Genomic DNA, 19,788 nt, shown 5'->3' with positions numbered 1-19,788 from the left:
CCTGGATTCTCCAGGCAAGAACACCGGAGTGGGCTGCCATTTCCTTCTCCAATGCATGAAAGTGAAAAGTGAAAGGGAAATTGCTCAGTCATGTCCGACTCTTCATGACCCCATGGACTGCAGCCTACCAGGCTCCTCCATCCATGGGATTTTCCAGGCAAGAGTGCTGGAGTGATGAGAGACTCAGGAAAACGCTATTAATCCCATCCAGGAAATGGCTGGATATAGGATAAATAAAGGAAAGAGGTGTTGTCAGAATTCATTTCCATCTTCTCATTTCTATGACTGAGATGGTAGTCATCCCTTTAAAACTCTTGTGGCAGGGGTCCCCGACCTCTTAGATCCAATGCCTGATGATCTTAGGCAGAATTGACGTAATAATAATAGAAATAAAGTTCACAATAAATGTAATGTATTCGAATCATTCTGAAACCAGCCCTCTTATCCCCTATCCATGGGAAAAAAAATGGTATTCCATGAAACTGTTCCCTGTTGCCCAAAAGGTTGTAGACTACTACCTTATGGAGTTCAGGAGGAAGAGATGCTTTGGCAGGGAGATAATAAATTGGCTTTAGACATGTTAGGTGGGAGGCGATGGTGGGATATGAATTAGAAGTATCTTCCAGGTATTTGGAGATAATGGGAGTAGGAACTTGGACAGGGGTCAAGGCCATCTGTAGATACAAGCTTGGAAATCATCCAGAACTAAGCAAAGTTACACGCATCTAGAATGTCTCTGTTAAGAGTCCTTGGTTACAAGCAACAGAAACCAAATCTAACTAAAGAAGAGTCCAGTGAGGACTTCTAATCAGAAGAGTCAGGGACCAAGGTGGTTCTGGAGATCCAGATGGGAAGAACTCATAAACAATCTTAGAAAGCTAGGATGAGTCAGTTCCAACTACTTTCCCCACTCCTTTCAGTATTCAGGGTCCTGGGAAGGGATCCAGTGAGTTTGGTCATATGTCCATCCCTTGGCTAGAAGAAGTTAAAGACACCATGTCATCCATTGCCAACAAGGTGATGCATAAAGCAGGAGAGGTAATTCTCCAAAGGCAACCAGATTTGGCAATCAAAAGACAGGAAATAGATGGGGGTGGCCACAAACCAATCAATGGTCCTGCCACTGACAGAATATTTCAAGGAGAGGAGACAGCTGAGGGCAGATGAGTATATGGCACCCACATGTGGAAGGAGGAAGATTTAATGAGCCAAAGATAAAGGCTGGCTGAGGAACTGGAGGATAGAGAAAAGGCAAAGGAATTTCAAAAATGGACAAAACACCAGAGTTCAATGGTGCTAAGAGAACAAGGGTGATAATGAATGACGGAAAACCACTGGGGTTGGCATTGGAAGTTACTGGTTACTTTTGAGAGAGAAGGGTGGTGAGGGAGACACAGTAACGCAGATATGAAGAGAGGGCAGAGAGAGTATAAAAGAAGAGACGTGGCATCCCTGTTCAGTGATAAAAGGAAGAAGAGTTAGGCTCTTGTTTTAATGGGTGAGCATCACAATGACCCTCAGCACCAGGGCTTTCCATTTTCTTTGGTCAAATATAAGTAGCAAGTCATCCTCAACACAGCACCTAGCGATATCTTTTCTCTGAAGCTCTTGGGGAAAAAGTATTGATGACAATGGGAAAGCGTGAATTGTTTCAGAAGTTACAGCAAGAGGAAACTGGATTTATTTGAAAGCCAACTTGAAAGGGAAATAAAAAGACAATTGCCTATTATAAGCTAAAAAAAAAAGAAATCAGACCAATGCAACAGCCCCAGAAACTAATTGTCTAAGTGAACTATTGTAACCAATCTCCTTGCCTCTGGTTAAAACCATCTTATGAAACAGCATTTGCATCTGTGAAGTTGTGTAACAAGTCGAGTTGCGATGAAATATATTTTAAATAGTGGTTAGATAGGAGAGGAGCAACCATTATTATCTTATTATAGAAACATCAGTAGTTCTTCCAGACAAAACACCATCACCCATTGGGAGCTAAGGGTAGTTTTTATTTAAATACAAGGTCATACTGTTTGGGTGTTTGAGGGAACGGTGGGGGTGGGGCTGGGGGGTGGATTTTCATCTTCTTCCAAAGCACTCAAAGCTGGACCTCTTCCAAGAGAGGAAACGAGACTAAATAGATCATTTGTTTTATTCTGTTTGGGCATTTTCTTGCATTTCTCCCAACTGCAGCTTATGGACACAAAGCCAAACTCAGAGACTGGCTGGAGCTGGCTAAACTCCAGGTCACTTGAAAAAAAAATTTTTTTTTTAAGGAATAAACAATTTGAAGCTCTATCAGAGGATTAAGGCAAGCCACACAATTGAAGGACAAAATGAAATCCTGCTATGAATGTGAAGTCGTAAAAAAAGAAGTGGATAGGCGCGTTAAACGATTTGGATTTTTCAAACAAAACAGAGGTAGAGACAGGAGGGAAATGCTGATTGAAAATACACACCAGTGAAAAATCCATTTCAGTGAGGGTCAAACACCAGAGGAACTGCTGCTCATGGGCACCAAGTGAGGTAGGAACAACACAGCTTCTTTCGGGCAGCCCGTAATGATGGGTATCAATGTGCCTGGTCACTTGAGTGACATGGAAAGCTTGGGAGATTGCACCTATGTCCTCTTGCTGGCATTGGGGAGACCGGCCAGCAGCCTCCATGCACATTCTGTAGCAAGCATAGTTGATATTCCCAGCATATCGCACTAGCAGAATGGGTCTTTGTCTTGAATCACTTCCCTCTGGGAGGCACTCATTGGCAGTCTCATCCAATATCCAAGGAGAGAGAAAGGCCCATTAGTGGCTAGGCGTAGTTCAGCATATTAGTTAACACTGCATCCTGTCTGATTTCAGAATTGACAAGTCATGTACAGTATTGCTCAAAACATTCCTTCGACAGTCCTGGGTAGAGCGAGGAAGTGAATGGTCAGAGACAAGTTCCAAAGATTTCGGACTGTCTTTTATAGATGAAGAATCTGAACCCTCACTATGTTCTAATTGGGAAAATAAAACATTTTTCACCTTAAAAAAAAAAAGTTGATTCCATTAAAACAAGAGACTGACACCCTCTAAAATAATATTCTTTCAAAAATCAGAGTAATTTTACCAAAAAATTTGAAATTGAAAGTAATTACCAAAGTGTTTGAGACATGAATCAATCTAGCCATGCTAATATCCTGATTATGATATTATACAGTAGTTTCACAAAATGCTACCCAATTATCTCAATAAAAGTGTTCAGTTTAAAAAACGTGATGGAGTAAGCAGATAAGAATCCACCTGCCAATGCAGGGGACATGGGTTCGATCCCTGGTCCAGGAAGATTCCACATGCCACAGGAGCAACTAAGCCAGTGTGCCACAGATACTGAGCCCACATGCTGCAACTACTGAAGCTCGCGAGCCCTCGAGCCTGTGCTCTACAACAAGAGAAGCCACCGCAATGAGAAGCCAGTGCATTGAACCTAGAGAGTGGCCCCCACTCGCCACAAGTGGAGAAAGCCCACGCACAGCAACAAAGACCCAGTGCAGCCAAAAATAGATAAAATGTTTTCAAAAGTGATAGAGATAGAAATGGATGGGGGGGATCATGCAGGCTTTCATAAGCTGGCTTCACCTACATCTTGGTTCTCATTTGTTTCTCCTCTAGTCCCCTGGATGATTCCTATCTGGAAGACATTAATCCCAGTTTCTCAAACACATAAATCCCAGTTTCTCCATCTCTGGGCTTTCTCCTCTAGCCTCTTCCACCTCCATCTCATTGTTCCCAGCTCCAGCTCACCCTGCCAGATGAGACCAAGCGATAACCCTGTCCCTGGAGCAATACCTAACCTTGCTAATAGTCACTTGGCACTTGTCCACCCATTAGTCAACAAATCTTGATTGAGCAACTACTTTGATGGAGTACTGGCTTCAGGCACTAAGAACTAGGTGAGTTAGAAATCATATTCAACTGGTTTCTCTTCCCTGCTTTCTGGGAGTATATATTCTAATGAAGAAGGATGGGGAAAAAACTAGCCAAGAAACAGGTGGAAAAAAAAATCATGATGAGAGTTATGAAGAATGTAATGGGTTGGAGAAAGGAAGAAGTGGCTTTAGCTCAAGTGACCAGGAAAGGTTTTCTAGAGATGGTGACATTTGAGTTGTGACCCGAGGTAAAAGGAAGTAGTCATGAGGAAGATCGTAGGGAGAAAAAAAAAGCATTTCTGGCAGAGGGAACAACAAGGAAAAAGGATCTGTATCATGCATATAACTGAATATAAATACTAGACATGAAAGCAAAGCAGTGAAAGGCATTTTCTCTTTGTGGACTGTTTCCTTTTTGTTTTAGGACCAAACCTCCCATAGATAGTTTCCCTATATGAGAGGCTGTGAAAACCCTTCTAAGAGTCCAAGATGCTCTCATCAGTACGTGCAAACTTAGTTCAAGGATGTGTTTCAGATTTACATTTTTTTTTTTTTTTCACAGTTGGGGCCGTAGGCCTGGTGATGAGGATTCCGCACTGTTTAAGGGTGACATAAATTATATGTCATTAAAGTTGGGTACCCACGAACCTAAGTTGACGCAAAGGAGGGCTGAATACGGGAGATCTGGGTAACACAGATGGAAGCGGGACAGTGATTTGTCGCCAGCCTCTGGGGTCTGTGCCTCTCTGCAGCGCACAAGGTCCCATCGGCGGCAGTAACCGGTTGGGAAGGGCCAAATGCCCCAGGCTTTGCGGGTACCTTACGCTGTCACCACAAGCAGGAATTCAGTTTTCTGGATTCCCTCGTCTGCCTATTGCCTAGGGCGACCAGCGGCCGCTCCTCTGTCCCCGAGGCCGGGAGAAGTCGGCTCTGGGGCACCCGGCGATCTGTCCGTCCCCAGCCGCGACCTGGCACCGTTCACCCCATCACCCGGAACGGTAGGCAGTCTCCCGGGCGTCCCAACCCGTCTCTCCTGGGGCGGGCTGGGGGATGGGGGGTAGGGGAACAAGCCCAGACGACTCGGCCGGCGTCCCAGGGACGCACCGCGAGTCCTCGGGTCCCTCCCCACCTCCCACACACCCCGCCGAGCCCGGCGACCCACGTGCAGCACGGCCCGGGCTGGCGCCGCACCTCGGGGTCGGCGTGTCTCCCGGCGCTTTCCGGGCGCAGCCCCGGGACGGGGACCCGCGGGGGGGGGGGGGCCTCGGCGGGGCGGCGGCGGGAGCGGGGGCGCCCCGGAGTGCGGGCGCGGGGACGCGGCAGCCGCCGGCACACAAAGAAGGCGGCGGGAAGGCGGGGCGGGGCGGGCCGGGGGCGGGGGCGGCAGGAAGGGGCGGGGGCCGCGCGGGCCGCCGATAAAGCCCCCGCCGCCGTGGCCGGCGCTTCGCGCTGTAAGGCTGCCGGGTTGCGCGGCTTGTGCAGGCGCCGCCGCCTCTCTCCTCGCCGCTCTTCCTCCTCAGACTTCCCCCGCCCCGCCAATACCCGGCTCCGGCTCGGGCCGCGCCGCGCCCCGCGGCAGCCACCTGGGGATCCCGATCGAGGGGCGGTGAGTACGGGGCTGCGCGCCCGCGGCCGATCCCGGGCGCCCGAGGGGCGGGAGGGGAGCGGCCGGGGCTGCCCGCCACGCCGGGGACGGTCCCGGGGCTCAGCGCGCCGCAGGCTCCGCGCTGCGACCTTGCGCCCGGCCGGGAGGCTGCGGGGCGAGCGGGGCCCGAGGGCGCCGGCGTCGGGCGGAGGAACTTTCTCAGTCTCGCCCGACCGGGCTGCCTCGGCCACGGCGGCGTGCGGGCCCGGCCCCGCGGGGAGCCGGGGTGGGACCAGGGCTGGTAGCCGAGGGGCCGCGCGTGCGGTGGCGTCCAGGTGTGCCCGCGACCGGGAGTTCTGGAGCCGCCGTGGCTGCTGCCGGTCCGTCCTAGCGGGCGCCCCTGACCCTGAACTTGGGGTACCCAGGTACTCGCGGGCGTCCCCTACCCCGTACTTTACTGGTGCACCTTCTGTTAGGGAGGACTCCTACGGACTCCTACTTGTTACCGCTGCCTGAGCAGGGTAGGGGTAACCGGTGGTTTGGGGGAGAACCTTTAAATTGGTTTCCTGCCTCCGATTTAACCCTGTGGAGCAGATCTTTCTTTCTTTCTTTCTTTTTTTTTTTTTAATTGCCTGTCGCAATGGGACTTGCAATACTGATTAGTGCCTACAGGTAAGGTGAAAGTACTCAGAAATTCTGGCGGAACTGGGTGTTTAATTTGCCTACAAACTGAGTGCGGAGGGAAGGCTTCTATTACATAAGCCAGCACTCCACCTTCAGGTGTCATGGAAGATGCTCTCAAAGGTTTTACTGTTTTAATGAACGAAAAATAATCTTCGCCTGTGTCTCTCTTGAGAAATCTCTAATGCTGCTGTGGCTTGCTTTGACTACTTCTCAGGGAGCGTTTTTATATTTATATTCTTATATTTAGCATCAACATAAAAAGGTGTTTGAAGATTTGACTTCCTCTTTCAAGCCAGGAAGCAGTTTACTCCTCTGAACTATTCAGGAGCAATCTACGTGATAATTTTATACTTTGGAGATTTTATATCAAAAGTTGAACACTGATAACTGGGAAAAATGTAAGCGTTGCTAATTTGTATATCTAAAGTACACTTCAGAAATTGAAGATACCTTCCATGCTGTCTGCATATCTAAATCAGTAATTATGTGCTGTTTGCAGTATTTCAGTGAAAATTTTCTTCAGGCATGCAAATGAAGGTTTTAGCTGAAATCATGTAAGGTTTCTTTCAACTCTGAGTTTTGATTCTTTCTTGAAATGAGGTTCAAAAATATTGTACAGTGTAGGGCAATTACTGAAGGTCAGCAAGGTGTCATCTTTTTTTTAATTCTTTAAAAAATGAATCTATGCAGAAAATTTCATCCCCCATGAACTTTACTTATTAGTGTAATTTTAAAAGGACAGAAATGAGTCAGTCTGTAAAGGACAGTAATTTTCAGTTCCACACGTCAGTAACTAGATACTAGTCAGAGATTGTTTGAGGTGGCAGAGTTGGAAATGAGGTGGGGACCTAGTCAGGTCCTAGCTACCCGTCTCTGTGGCTGTCCTCTGCCAACCTCTCCCACAGCATGGACAGTTGACCCGTGGGCTTTCTCTCCTCCGCTAGTCCCACAGTTCATGTGGAAGATGCTCCCATGCCTGCTTCTTTGACCATCTCAATTCCAGGGACCTCCACCCACTCTCACTACTGGGTCCTGTACATCCGGGTCTTGCCCTCACCCAGAGTTGCTCAGCTTCTGAAATCAGCATCTCAGTGTCTCTGCACTGCAAGCTCCTTCCTTCCGGGTTGCAGACTGGTCCTCCCATCACAACTCTTCTTGACCATAGGAGATCTCTTCCCTACCCACCTTCCACTTTGGCAGGTGACTCATGACCCATTCAAATCCTGAAAGAGGATGCTGTGAAAGTGCTGCACTCAATATGCCAGCAAATTTGGAAAACTCAGCAGTGGCCACAGGACTGGAAAAGGTCAGTTTTCATTCCAATCCTAAAGAAAGGCAATGCCAAAGAATGCTCAAACTACCACACAATTGCACTCATCTCACATACTAGTAAAGTCATGCTCAAAATTCTCCAAGCCAGGCATCAGCAGTACGTGAACCATGAACTTCCAGATGTTCAAGCTGGTTTTAGAAAAGGCAGAGGAACCAGAGATCAAATTGCCAACATCCACTGGATCATGGAAAAAGCAAGAGAGTTCCAGAAAAACATCATTTCTGCTTTATTGACTATGCCAAAGCCTTTGACTGTGTGGAAAATTCTTCAGGAGATGGAAATACTGGACTACCTGACCTGCCTCTTGAGAAATCTATATGCAGATCAGGAAGCAACAGTTAGAACTGGACATGGAACAACAGGCTGGTTCCAAATAGGAAAAGGAGTACGTCAAGGCTGTATATTGTCACCCTGCTTATTTAACTTCTATGCAGATTACATCATGAGAAACACTGGGCTGGAGGAAGCACAAGCTGGAATCAAGATTGCCGGGAGAAATATCAATAACCTCAGATATGCAGATGACTTATGGCCGAAAGAAGAGGAACTAAAAAGGCTCTTGATGAACTGAAAGAGGAGAGTGAAAAAGTTGGCTTAAAGCTCAACATTCAGAAAACGAAGATCATGGCATCTGGTCCCATCACTTCATGGGAAATAGATGAGGAAACAGTGGAAACAGTGTCAGACTTTATTTTTTGGGGCTCCAAAATCACTGCAGATGGTGATTGCAGCCATGAAATTAAAAGACGCTTACTCCTTAGAAGGAAAGTTATGACCAACATAGATAGCATATTAAGAAGCAGAGATATTACTTTGCCAACAAAGGTCTGTCTAGTCAAGTCTATGGTTTTTCCAGTGGTCATGTATGGATGTGAGAGTTGGACTGTGAAGAAAGCTGAGTGCCAAAGAATTGATGCTTTGGAACTGTGGTGTTAGAGAAAACTCTTGAGAGTCCCTTGGACTGCAAGGAGATCCAACCAGTCCATCCTAAAGAAGATCGGTCCTGGGTGTTCATTGGAAGGACTGATGCTGAAGCTGAAACTCCAATACTTTGGCCACCTCATGCGAAGAGTTGACTCATTGGAAAAGACTCTGATGCTGGGAGGGATTGGGGGCAGGAGGAGAAGGGGACGACAGAGGATGAGATGGCTGGATGGCATCACTAACTCGATGGACGTGAGTTTGAGTGAACTCCGGGAGTTGGTGATGGACAGGGAGGCCTGGCATACTGCGATTCATGGGGTTGCAAAGAGTCAGACGCGACTGAGTGACTGAACTGAATGACCCCTTCTGCCAGGAAAACAGGAATCACTGTATTGATATCTCTCCATGTCCTACCCCATTTCCTTCCCGCAGAGTTTTCCACAGTTACCCACATCCAGGAAATCTTAAGCAGCTGTTGTGTCCAGGCACTTTGTTAGGCCCTGATATATGGTAAACAGCAGGTCCCTACTCTCCTGGAACAGTCTTTCTTGTGGAAGCAGGCAGACACAAAGCAAACATAACTATGCTCTGATAGAGTTGCAATAAGGCAGAATAATAGAAGAAAAATCGGGGGATGGTCAGGGACTTAGAGAAGATCAGAGAGACAGACACACATATGACAATGCTCCATGTCTCCCCATGAACTCTTTTTTTAAAAAATATATTTATTTATTTTAATTGGAGGGTAATTACTTTACAATGTAGTGGTGGTTTTTGCCATACATTGACATGAATCAGCCACGGGTGTACATGTTATCAGTATTTTTAAAACACCATAACCTCCTTGTCCCTGCATCCCCAACTCAGCTACAGTGACCACCTGTGTATCCAAGTCTTCTTAAGTGAGTTAACCCTTCCTCAGGCTCCCCTTTCTTCTCAACTCTCTGCAACCTGGCCAGTCTCCCCACAGTAGGAGTTGTTGTTCAGTCGCTCAGTTGTGTCCGACTCTTTGCGACCCCATGGACTGCAGCACGCCAGGTTTCCCTGTCCTTCACCATCTCCCAGAGTTTGCTCAAACTCATGTCCATTGAGTTGAGGATGCCATCCAACCATCTCATCCTTTGTCACCCTCTTCTCCTCCTGCCCTCAATCTTTCCCAGCATCAGGGCTTTTCCACTGAGTCAGCTCTTCCACATCAAGTGGCCAAAGTATTGGAAGTTAAACTTCAGCATCAGTCCTTTCAGTGAATATTCAGGGTTGATTTCCTTTAGGATTGATTGGTTTGATCTCCTTGATGTGCAAGGGACTCTTAAGAGTCTTCTCCAACACCACAGCTCAAACTCATCAATTCTTTGGCACTCAGCCTACTTTATGGTCCAACCATACATGAGTACTGGAAAAATCATAGCTTAGACTATATGGACCCTTGTTGGCAAAGTGATGTCTCTGCTTTTCAATATGCTGTCTTGGTTTGTCATAGCTTTTCTTCCAAGGAGCAAACGTCTTTTAATTTCATGGCTGCAGTCACCATCTGCAGTGATTTTTGGAGCCCAAGCAAATAAAGTCTGTCACTATTTCCATTTTTTCCCTATCTAGACACCACAATCCCTGAAGGATCTCAGGATGTCCTGTAGACCTTTCTGCAGGACTGGGTATGGATCTTTCCTCTTTTTCTCATGGATACTTTTCTTCTTCCCTAGTTGCCATCTCCTCCTGGTTTGCCTTCTGCCTCCCTGGCAACTCCACTACCTCCTGGTGTTTCCTGGGGCTCAGTTCTCATCCATATTGAGCTCTACGAGGAGTGTTAGAGTTACCATTTTCCCATGGCTTCCACTTTCACTAGTTCAAAGTCCCAGATTGTATCTCCAGCTAGTTCCCTACAGTCTAGTGGGCTGAGCCATGCTCTTGAGGTAGAAAACCCACAATAAGTCCAAAAGCAATTTTAGTTTTTAATCATCCACCCCACACCTGTTTCATCCTTAGTGAAAACCTGTCCTGTTTTACATGATGGCGCCACCATTCACCAGGGTGCTAAAGCAGGGACCTCCCAGGGTCACCAGACTCCTCCAGCAACCACCAGCCCCCAACATCCAGTCACCAAGTCCTGTCCTAGTGCTGGTGCTGTGAAATCCATTAAACTTCTGCTCCAGTCACCGTGGCCCTGTTCCGCTTTGCAGTCCAGAAGTGGCACAGTGACGGCCAGTGTGCCACTTCTAGCTGGCAGACGTGTCATTGGCCTGAACACAAGTCTACAGAAATTGACTTAATCTTTAGAAAGGTTAAGTTATCACTTGGATTTACAGCTACTCTTAAAAACCAGGGGCCCTGGAACAGGAGGCCTTCATTGCCATGTAGCAGCACGTGGCTGGCATGGAGCTCCCAGGGCCCGGGTAGGCTGGAGACTGCTTGCTTTCCACTCCCCCTGGACCCCCTGGTCCCCCCTTACAGCAGCTTCCCAGTGCCCATGGTCTTCTGAGCTGGCAACGACAGGCTGGGGAATGACCACAGGCAGTCCTGAGTGACTGACTGCACCATCTCCTGCCTGGTCTTTCACGCTAGTTTTGTACCCCTTTCAAACCATCGTCCACATTGCTGCTGGGCCTACTTACTGTGGGCCCCTCAAATCAGAATCCGTTTGTGTCCCTCCCGAGAAAACTCAGTGCCTCCCTCTTGGGGACAAAGCCCTATTCTGAAAGAGTAGCTGTGTTGTGTCACAAGGTAGGTATCTCAGATTGAAGAGGTGATCTTTCTGTTCACGTTTAAAGGTGCTGTATCAGAGTTTCTCAAAATACTTTTGAGCCTCTTCAAGGAGGGTTGCTGATACATAATTCTGGTGTTGTCTCACCTGTGCTGAGATGCAGTCTCTGCTGTTTATAAACCATGTCCATAGACCTCACCACACTCCTCCTGCCCCATTACCACTGGAGGAGACAGGGCAGGCTGAATTCCACGTCCCAAAGCCATTAGACCTCAGCCCTTGGAACACGGCAGAGCTCATTTCACGTGGTGCCCAGAGTCATGCACTGTGTTCCCAAGATCGCTTAGCTCCCTTTGGGCAGTCCTATCCCAGAAGTCCTCAGCACTCAGCCAGGGAACTTTCCACAGTGCCCTTCTCTCCAGTACCTCCCCAGGCTGCTGGCCATTAGTAATGACCTTACAAAGGCCAAGCTTCCCACCTCCCTGCTTTGTTGTTGTTCAGTCGCTAAGTTGTGTCCAACTCTTTGTGACCCTGTGGACTACAGCACACCAGGCTTTCCTGACCTTCACTATCTCCCAGAGCTTCCTCAAACTCGTGTCCATTGAGTTGGTGATGCCATTCAACCATCTCATCCTTTGTCACTCCCTTCTCCTCCTGCCTTCAATCCTTTCCAGCATCCAGGTCTTTTCTAGAGAGTCGGCTCTTGGCATCAGGTGGCCAAAGTATTGGAGCTTCAGCTTCAGTATCAGTCCTTGCAATGAATATTCAGAGTTGATGTCCTTCAGGATTGACTGGTTTGATCTCCTTGCTCTCCAAGGGACTCTCAAGAGTCTTCTCTAACACCACAACTTTATTTTCTTGCAAAACTGAATTCCCTGCAGACTTCTCACACCATGATGGTGTCCTTGCCTCCTTACTTTGGCTCCTACTGAACCTCTGCCTGGAATTCTCTTTCTCCATCTTCTGCATTCGTTGTCTGGCCAACTTCCACTTTTTCAGGACTCATGGCTAGTGTCCCCTGTTCCAAAAAATCTTTCCTGAAGACTGGTAGTATCCGCCAGTCCTCCCTGATGCACATGTGGTGTGTTTACACACACATATACACTACCCAGTGGATACCTTTCTGATGGTGGTTCCTGTGTCATAGCAACATGCTCTATCCGCCAGATTCCCAAGTGGTATGAAGTTGTGCCTGAGTTCTGGTTACATTTATACCAGCAATGGTGCATGACCCAAAGGCATTTAATGGATGTTGAACTAAACCATTTTCATATCTTTCATAAGTTTGCTGCATATTTTATGAAATAGTGCTTGGCTTAAAGGGGAGCTTTGCCTCTAGACCTCTACCCCTGGTGCTGGTACTTCTGCACTTAATCAATCTGTATCCTAACATAAAAAGAATATTTGATCAACCATGTCTTCTAAGACAGAACATTACTGAGAAAAAAGTGGAAGTCTAACACAGAAGGGCTTCTGTGGCTGTGTTCACTTCAGTTATCCCCATTTGAACCCTTTTTGGCTTCGTTCTGTCTTCCTTGAAGTCCACTGGCTATTCTTCATATTTCACAATTTGTAGAAGGTAGAATTGTTGTTCAGTTTGTGAGTCGTGTCTGACTCTTTGCGATCCCATGGACCATAGCCCACCAGGCTCTTCTGTCCATGGTTTTCTCCAGGCAAGAATATTAGAGTGAGTTGCCATTTGCTTCTCCAGGGGTCTTCCCAGACCAGGGATTGAACCCATGTCTTCTGCATTAGCAGGTGGATTTTTGACCACTGAGCCAGCAGAGAAGCCCACAAGGTAGAATGTGTTCTAGCTTATTCCACTAACCTTTTCAATGATGGTTATAGCATGCCTTCTTTGTGACCCATTTTTTTGTTGTTGTTATGTTTTTTTTTTTTTTTTTCTTCAGTTTTTGCCAGGGCAGTTTTTGGGCTAATGTCTTAAGCTAAGTTTAGTGGAAGGAGGCCTGGGTTGGGAGAGGGTCTGCCCTGTGCCATAAAGGATTTATATAGTTGATCATTTGGATCTTAATTTCCTTACCTATACAATAGGTATGTTGAAATAGTGATCTCAAACATGTCTTATTTAAAAAAAAAAACAAAACAGTTTAACTTCTTGGCTTATTTTCCTTTCTGATCCAGCTTTCTCATAAATATCAGGCCTAGATGAAATTTTTTCTTAAATGCAGTTTTATGTTTATCTACATGAAATTAATTCTTCTCTTTCATTTTTTCTTTTGAACCAAATAAATCATTCAGTTTGGCTCTTTAGGGCTCAGGAATAGCACTGGGGCCCAACAGGAAGATGTATTTGGTTTGTATTCCTACTTGGAGGCATTTATAAAAATGTGTGATACATTGAGTCCCGTATATTGGGATCTTCTTTGTAAACCTCTGTCTCCATTCATAAATGTGTCTGCCTTCTCTTTGCAGAACCATCTTTCCTCATGAGTAGATTGCATGTCTAATCTAAAAATCAATACTGTGTTTAAAAAAATACCCTTAGGTATGGAATGGAGTCAAATGCAATAAACTACATCTTTAGGTTATTTCTTATCTCTAAGTTCACAATTTATCTAAGAACACTGAAAGACTAGGACAATTTTATTTCTCTTTTGAGAAATGCTACCTTTCACCCAACAGGCCAAGTCAATTTACACAGTAAATGATTCTCCCTTTATTCTGCTGTTAGATTTCCAGGTCTGGATGTCAGCCCAGTCCAGAGAAGTTGGCGTTCCTTCTGGGCCTCTTTTTTGTGCATGGGGATGGCCACTGAGCCTCAGCAGTCTTCTATTGTAATTCCATTCATGCATTTTGACAAACATTTCATCCCCATTTCCTCCCTGAATTCCTTCAAAGGTTGGGGTGGATGCCCTAATTCAAGATGAGACCAGGAACACCCCATGCTCCTGCCTCAGTCTGACCTCTGACTTTGCCCTTTGCCTCAGAAGATAATTGGAAAATTGGAGCCCACTGTGCCTTTTTATTTTTATCAGTTCATTCTTGGGAGAATGATAATATGCAGACATTTTAATATAAAACAATTAAATCCTATGAAAAAGCAGAAAGGATTTCTTACAGTGATTGTAAACCTTGGTGAATATACTTTGTTTTGTTTTTGTAATGCCCTCCCCCACCTTACAGCAGTGAGAAGTCCAGTAACCTAGGGAATTTCAGTGAGCAAGATAAAAATAGCATCAGTCCTTCCTCCCCGCCCAGTGCCCACCCCCCGCATACCCTCTGCATTTAGTGTCAACTGGGAAATAGATGGGGAAACAGTGGAAACAGTGTCAGACTTTATTTTTTGGGGCTCCAAAATCACTGCACATGGTGACTGCAGCCATGAAATTAAAAGACGCTTACTCCTTGGAAGAAAAGTTATGACCAACCTAGATAGCATATTGAAAAGCAAAGACATTACTTTGCCAACAAAGATCTGTCTAGTCAAGGCTATGGTTTTTCCAGTGGTCATGTATGGATATGAGAGTTGGACTGTGAAGAAAGCTGAGCGCCGAAGAATTGATGCTTTTGAACTGTGGTGTTGGAGAAGACTCTTGAGAGTCCCTTGGACTGCAAGGCGATCCAACCAGTCCATTCTGAAGGAGATCAGCCCTGGGATTTCTTTGGAAGTAATGATGCTAAAGCTGAAACTCCAGTACTTTGGCCACCTCATGCGAAGAGTTGACTCATTGGAAAAGACTCTGATGCTGGGAGGGATTGGGGGCAGGAGGAGAAAGGGACGACAGAGGATGAGATGGCTGGATGGCATCACTGACTCGATGGACGTGAGTCTGAGTGAACTCCGGGAGTTGGTGGACAGGGAGGCCCGGCGTGCTGCGATTCATGGGATCGCAAAGAGTCGGACACGACTGAGTGACTGAACTGAACTGAACTGAATACAGCTATTGAAAAAAAATAACTGTTTTTGGCCCCAGTTTTTATGGGCCAAATCTTGAAAGTGAATGTGGGCAGGTGAGAAAGTTGAACGCCGAATACGAACCCCACTGAAAATGAACAAGGTGACTGAAAATGAAAATAGATGTTTCTTTCTTTTGAGAAAACGAGTATAAATAATGGCAGTGTTTGCCTTTTATAACCAATAAATCCACTTAGGAGAAAATTATTTTTATTGAGGATTTGGTCACTGATTAGATTATATGCGCTTTACTGTCTGATCTTTGGGTTACAAGTGCAGAAGTATAATCAAGTGTAATCAAAATAACTGACTCAAAAAGACAGAGAGCCTGGGAGGAGCTACTGGTTTACGTTGCTGACCCCAAGCCAGGGCAAGGGTGCTTTGGCCCTGGAGGTGACCGGAACTAGAGACTCACGTCCTTGAGCCTCTTTTCTCTCCCACCCTGTCTTGTCTCTGAACATGAATGACTGCAGGCACCTTCAGGCTGACCTCCCTATAGCCTCAAGATCAAAGAGGAAAGATGAGCTTCCTGGCTGTTCAGGTCAGAAAAAAAAATCCCAGGGAGGCACTCTGATTGGCTCAGGTTGGGTCATGTGCCTTTCCCTGGATCAATGGCTGTGGTCAGGGGAATAAGTGACTGTGATTGGCCAGGTTCTGAGTCACATGTTCAAAGCTTGCAGTCAGAGGCTGCTAAGTCACTTCTGCTGCTGCTGCTGCTGCTGCGTCACTTCAGTCGTGTCCAACTCTGTGTGACCCCACAGACGGCAGCCCACCAGGCTCCTCCGTCCCTGGGATTCTCCAGGCAAGAACGCTGGAGTGGGTTGCCATTTCCTTCTCCAATGCAGGAAAGTGAAAAGTGAAAGTGAAGTCGCTCAGTCGTGTCTGACTCTTCACCACCCCATGGACTGCAGCCTACCAGGCTCCTCCATCCATGGGAGTTTCCAGGCAAGAGCACTGGAGTGGGTTGCCATTGCCTTCTCCACAGTCAGAGGAGGAAGGAGTATTGAGAGAGGGGTGCTGGTTAGTATTTGTATGCCGTTGACAGAGGCTTAGCGTCATCTCCTCCAGCCTCATAGCTCCTTGTAGGACAGATACGAACATCATTGCCATTCAGACAGTTGTGCAGAAGAGTGTAGAGCAGCCCAGGTATCCGTGGTTACTCATACAGCCTGTATGTGTCAATGCCAGAGGCTGAACCCAGGTCTGTAAACGTGTGAGCTCTGAGCTCATACTATGAACCGCCAAAGATTTATGACTCATTAATATTTATAACCACTCAAAAAGAAACCCATGTCAAACTGCGGGCCTCCTTTCAAGAGACTATCTTCTTTCCTTGCTGTATGATGTCCTTTAATAAGACAACCAAAACAGAGACGGAAAGAGGCTAATACTTTTGTGTTACTTTTGAAGTTATGTTTTCACACCTTTGGGCCCCTGGGCCCAGTTGTTTCTTATATACTTGTTTTATTTCCTGGGACTCACACTCTAAAATTAATACTGACCTTTGGATTGAAAAGGTAGAGTGCATATACCCAGAGTCCAAGGGAATAACATATGTTTAAGCTGGATAAAACTAAACTAAAGAACAAAGGTGACATTTTTAAAGGAGGTCTACTCCACAACTGTTTAGAGACTTAGGTTAAAACATTGAGATTTAACTTGTTTTATGGTTTTCTTTCTATTTAACTTTATTTCAGAGTTTGTCATATCTTGTGGTATACATTCTCCCCATCCTCCTCCTCCTCCTCCTTTGTATAGTGTAGTAATTAAGAGTATGGAGGATGTAGAGATGAATGGGCTTTCATCTGTATCTAGATTATATCGGATACTAGCTGGAGGTCAGGAGGCTGTAGCCAAGCCTCAGTTTCTTCATCTGTGAACTGGGCGTGAAGGTAATCACATCTTAAGTGTTGTGAGGATGCAGTGGAGAGTATGCTTTAGGTACTGAGCACAGTCTCTAATGGAGTTGACTTTCATGACACGAGATGGAGGTGGGGTTCTCTTTGTCACAGTAGCCCATGTGAACATTTCACTCCTCTGGGACCTGCGTTTTCATTGTGCCTTTGACCTCATGAATGAGTGACTTGCTGTCTATGTTTGCATGCTTAGTTTCCAGACCCCTTTTCTGTAAAACTCTCCTGAGCAGTGTTCCCAGTGATCAGCTGGTCATCTGTCTTTTCCACAGGCTTCCAGCTCCTCCGGTATTGGCCACAGAGCAAAGGATAGCTGGTGCATGAAATCAACTCCCTTTTAGTCCACCTTTGAGGAAATGTAAGCAGCAGTGTTACCATTAGGTCTTTCTAGGGGTGCATTGCAGGCTGGCCTTGTCAGACTGGGTGCTATTTTTTTTCTTATTGTAGTTATGAAGAATGAATAAATTACACAATAAGAAAAGTAATCTTAGGTAAAAGTAAGCTTTAATATTTAGGTTTCTGCAGATGCAGCATCCAAAGTCTTCTCCTTTTGTTCTTGTTTGTCCGACTGTGAAAAGGTCATTCTTTTGTATCCAGTGATGTCCATATATCCAGAAATAGCCATTTTAAGCACGTGTTGAACATATTTAAAACCCATGGTCATCTAATTATGATTTGATTCCTTCAGTATACAAAAGAGTTCTGTGAATGTTGGATTAACCATTGCCAACATTCCTAGATAGGAAATGTATTTTCTACTGCCATTAGTATGATTTAAGAATTTTACTGGCAAATATCCACGTGGGACTTTTTATAGCACCCAGTGTATGCCCGAACCTGAATTGTTGCTCGGACAATGAGTTGGGAAATGCTAAGGAGATTCTGGGTGATGACTTAATTATAGAGTTTTCTTTCTAAAAGTGTGAATTTTCTCTTTGAAGTTACTTTAGTGATAGACTCATATCATGTCTTGCCAAACCTGTGTTTGTTTCTTAAAGACGTGTTAATTAAAATAGCAACTCAGAAGATTGGCCAGAGATGCTGAACTGTTCATAGTGAACCTCTTCTTGTGCAGCTAGGTCATTAATCATGACCAGTGCTAGTCATACTAATGTGAATTAATTCAGCAGTTACTGAAAACAGAGTTGTTTCATGCACGTATATCACTTATTAGTCTAAAATTTCTTTAAGAAAGATAAGTATATTTTTTATATATACATTGGTAAAAGTGTGCTTTTCTCATACCCTCTGTCATGTGTTCTAGTTATTTGAGTGTGTCTTCTCTGCCCCACTAGGAAATCTTCAGGATTTTGTAGTCTCTTTTATTTCTCTGGTCTCCTTCCACAGTACTTGACACAGAGGAGCCCAGAAGATGCTTGAAATGGGGAATGAAGTGAAAGATCACTGGGTCATCAGGGTGTCAAGTGCTGTGAGACACCTTTTATACATGATCTTGTTGAATCTAAACAGACGGAAATTAAGTAAGGTGGAAATTAGTCGTACTTCATAGGTGAGAACACTGAGATTCAAGTGTGTGAAGCACCCTTCTGAGACTCCTGCCCATGGGATGTTCACTCCAGGTCTGGGTGTCTCAGTAGAGATTTTTGATTCTGAAACAGTGTTTTCAGGGAACAACTAAGGCTAAACAATGGTGGTCGAACCCACAGACCATGGCTGGATGGAGGGTGACTTGGGAAGTCCAATGAACCTGGACTTAGGTGTCTTGTTCTAAGCTTAGTAGTTTTATGTCTGCAAAATACTCTCCGCGTCCTCCACCCTTGCACCCACCATTAGTCCTGAGCACCATTTCCAAAGCTAAAGAATGGAGATGATAAAGGATGCAGCTTCATTGCAGAGAGAGATTGAACTGTTCCTGTTTTACAGACAGGGAAATAGGAAGTATTACGAATTAGGTCACTTGACCAGCCCTAGGATGTTCTGTTGGAGAAGGCAATGGCACCCCACTCCAGTACTCTTGCCTGGAAAATCCCATGGACAGAGGAGCCTGGAAGGCTGCAGTCCATGGGGTCGCTGAGGGTCGGACACGACTGAGCAACTTCAATTTCACTTTTCACTTTCATGCATTGGAGAAGGAAATGGCAACCCACTCCAGTGTTCTTGCCTGGAGAATCCCAGGGATGGGGGAGCCTGGTGGGCTGCCGTCTCTGGGGTTGCACAGAGTTGGACACGACTGAAGTGACTTAGCAGCAGGATGTTCTGTGAATGAGGAACTCGGAGGCTTCCTGAGGGTCAGGAAGCTGGGCAAGAAATGGACTGTGTCCAGGTCTCAGTTTCCTCCCACTTGAATTGAGCACTGTTATACCCACTTTCCAGGAGCCTGGAAGGCTCAGCCATGCTGATGCTAAAGCCCTTTACTCAGAGGAGTTTCCTAAATGTCAGTCGCTACAACTCACGTGTGTTCATATGCGTGTGCCTGTATGTGTTGAGGTAAGAGTGTGCACAGTGTGAAGCGTTGGCTTGTGGCTGACAAGCACAAACGTGAAGACGGCCCTCTCGGGTAATGTGGCCCTTTCTTTTTCTTTTAGGTTACTCTCCACAAAATCCATTTTGCCCTAAATTGTGTAGAATCGCTATTTACTGATTTGTATCCATAATAAAAGTTGGCCATTTAGTCTCTCATGGGCTCCTGGCAGAGAGATCAGATCTCATAAAAAATATGGCAGTTTTAATGTATGACTTTGAAAAGTGTAAAACATTACTTACATGTTACTTTCAGTTTCAGTAAATACTCTAGACTTCAAGACACTGAAGTGTCCCAAATTGCAGCAAGGCCTGCTCTTTTCTGGGTCAGGTATGCCAAACTGGTACCT

The 19,788-nt window shown here is 45.8% G+C and overlaps 1 protein-coding gene across 1 annotated transcript in view; it reads left to right on the top strand.

Annotated features, from left to right (window-relative positions):
- The first annotated feature begins 5,339 nt into the window (after positions 1-5,339).
- SERPINE2 (serpin family E member 2) overlaps positions 5,340-19,788 on the top strand; it is a 70,293-nt gene continuing 55,844 nt past the window's right edge. The window contains exon 1 of the mRNA XM_025278349.3: positions 5,340-5,510. The gene's annotated coding sequence lies outside the window, so the exon portion shown is untranslated. The remainder of the gene's footprint in view (positions 5,511-19,788) is intronic.

This window comes from Bubalus bubalis, chromosome 2 (genome assembly GCF_019923935.1).
Source record: "Bubalus bubalis isolate 160015118507 breed Murrah chromosome 2, NDDB_SH_1, whole genome shotgun sequence".
NCBI lineage: Eukaryota > Metazoa > Chordata > Mammalia > Artiodactyla > Bovidae > Bubalus > Bubalus bubalis.
This window is presented reverse-complemented; position numbering and strand designations above follow the sequence as displayed.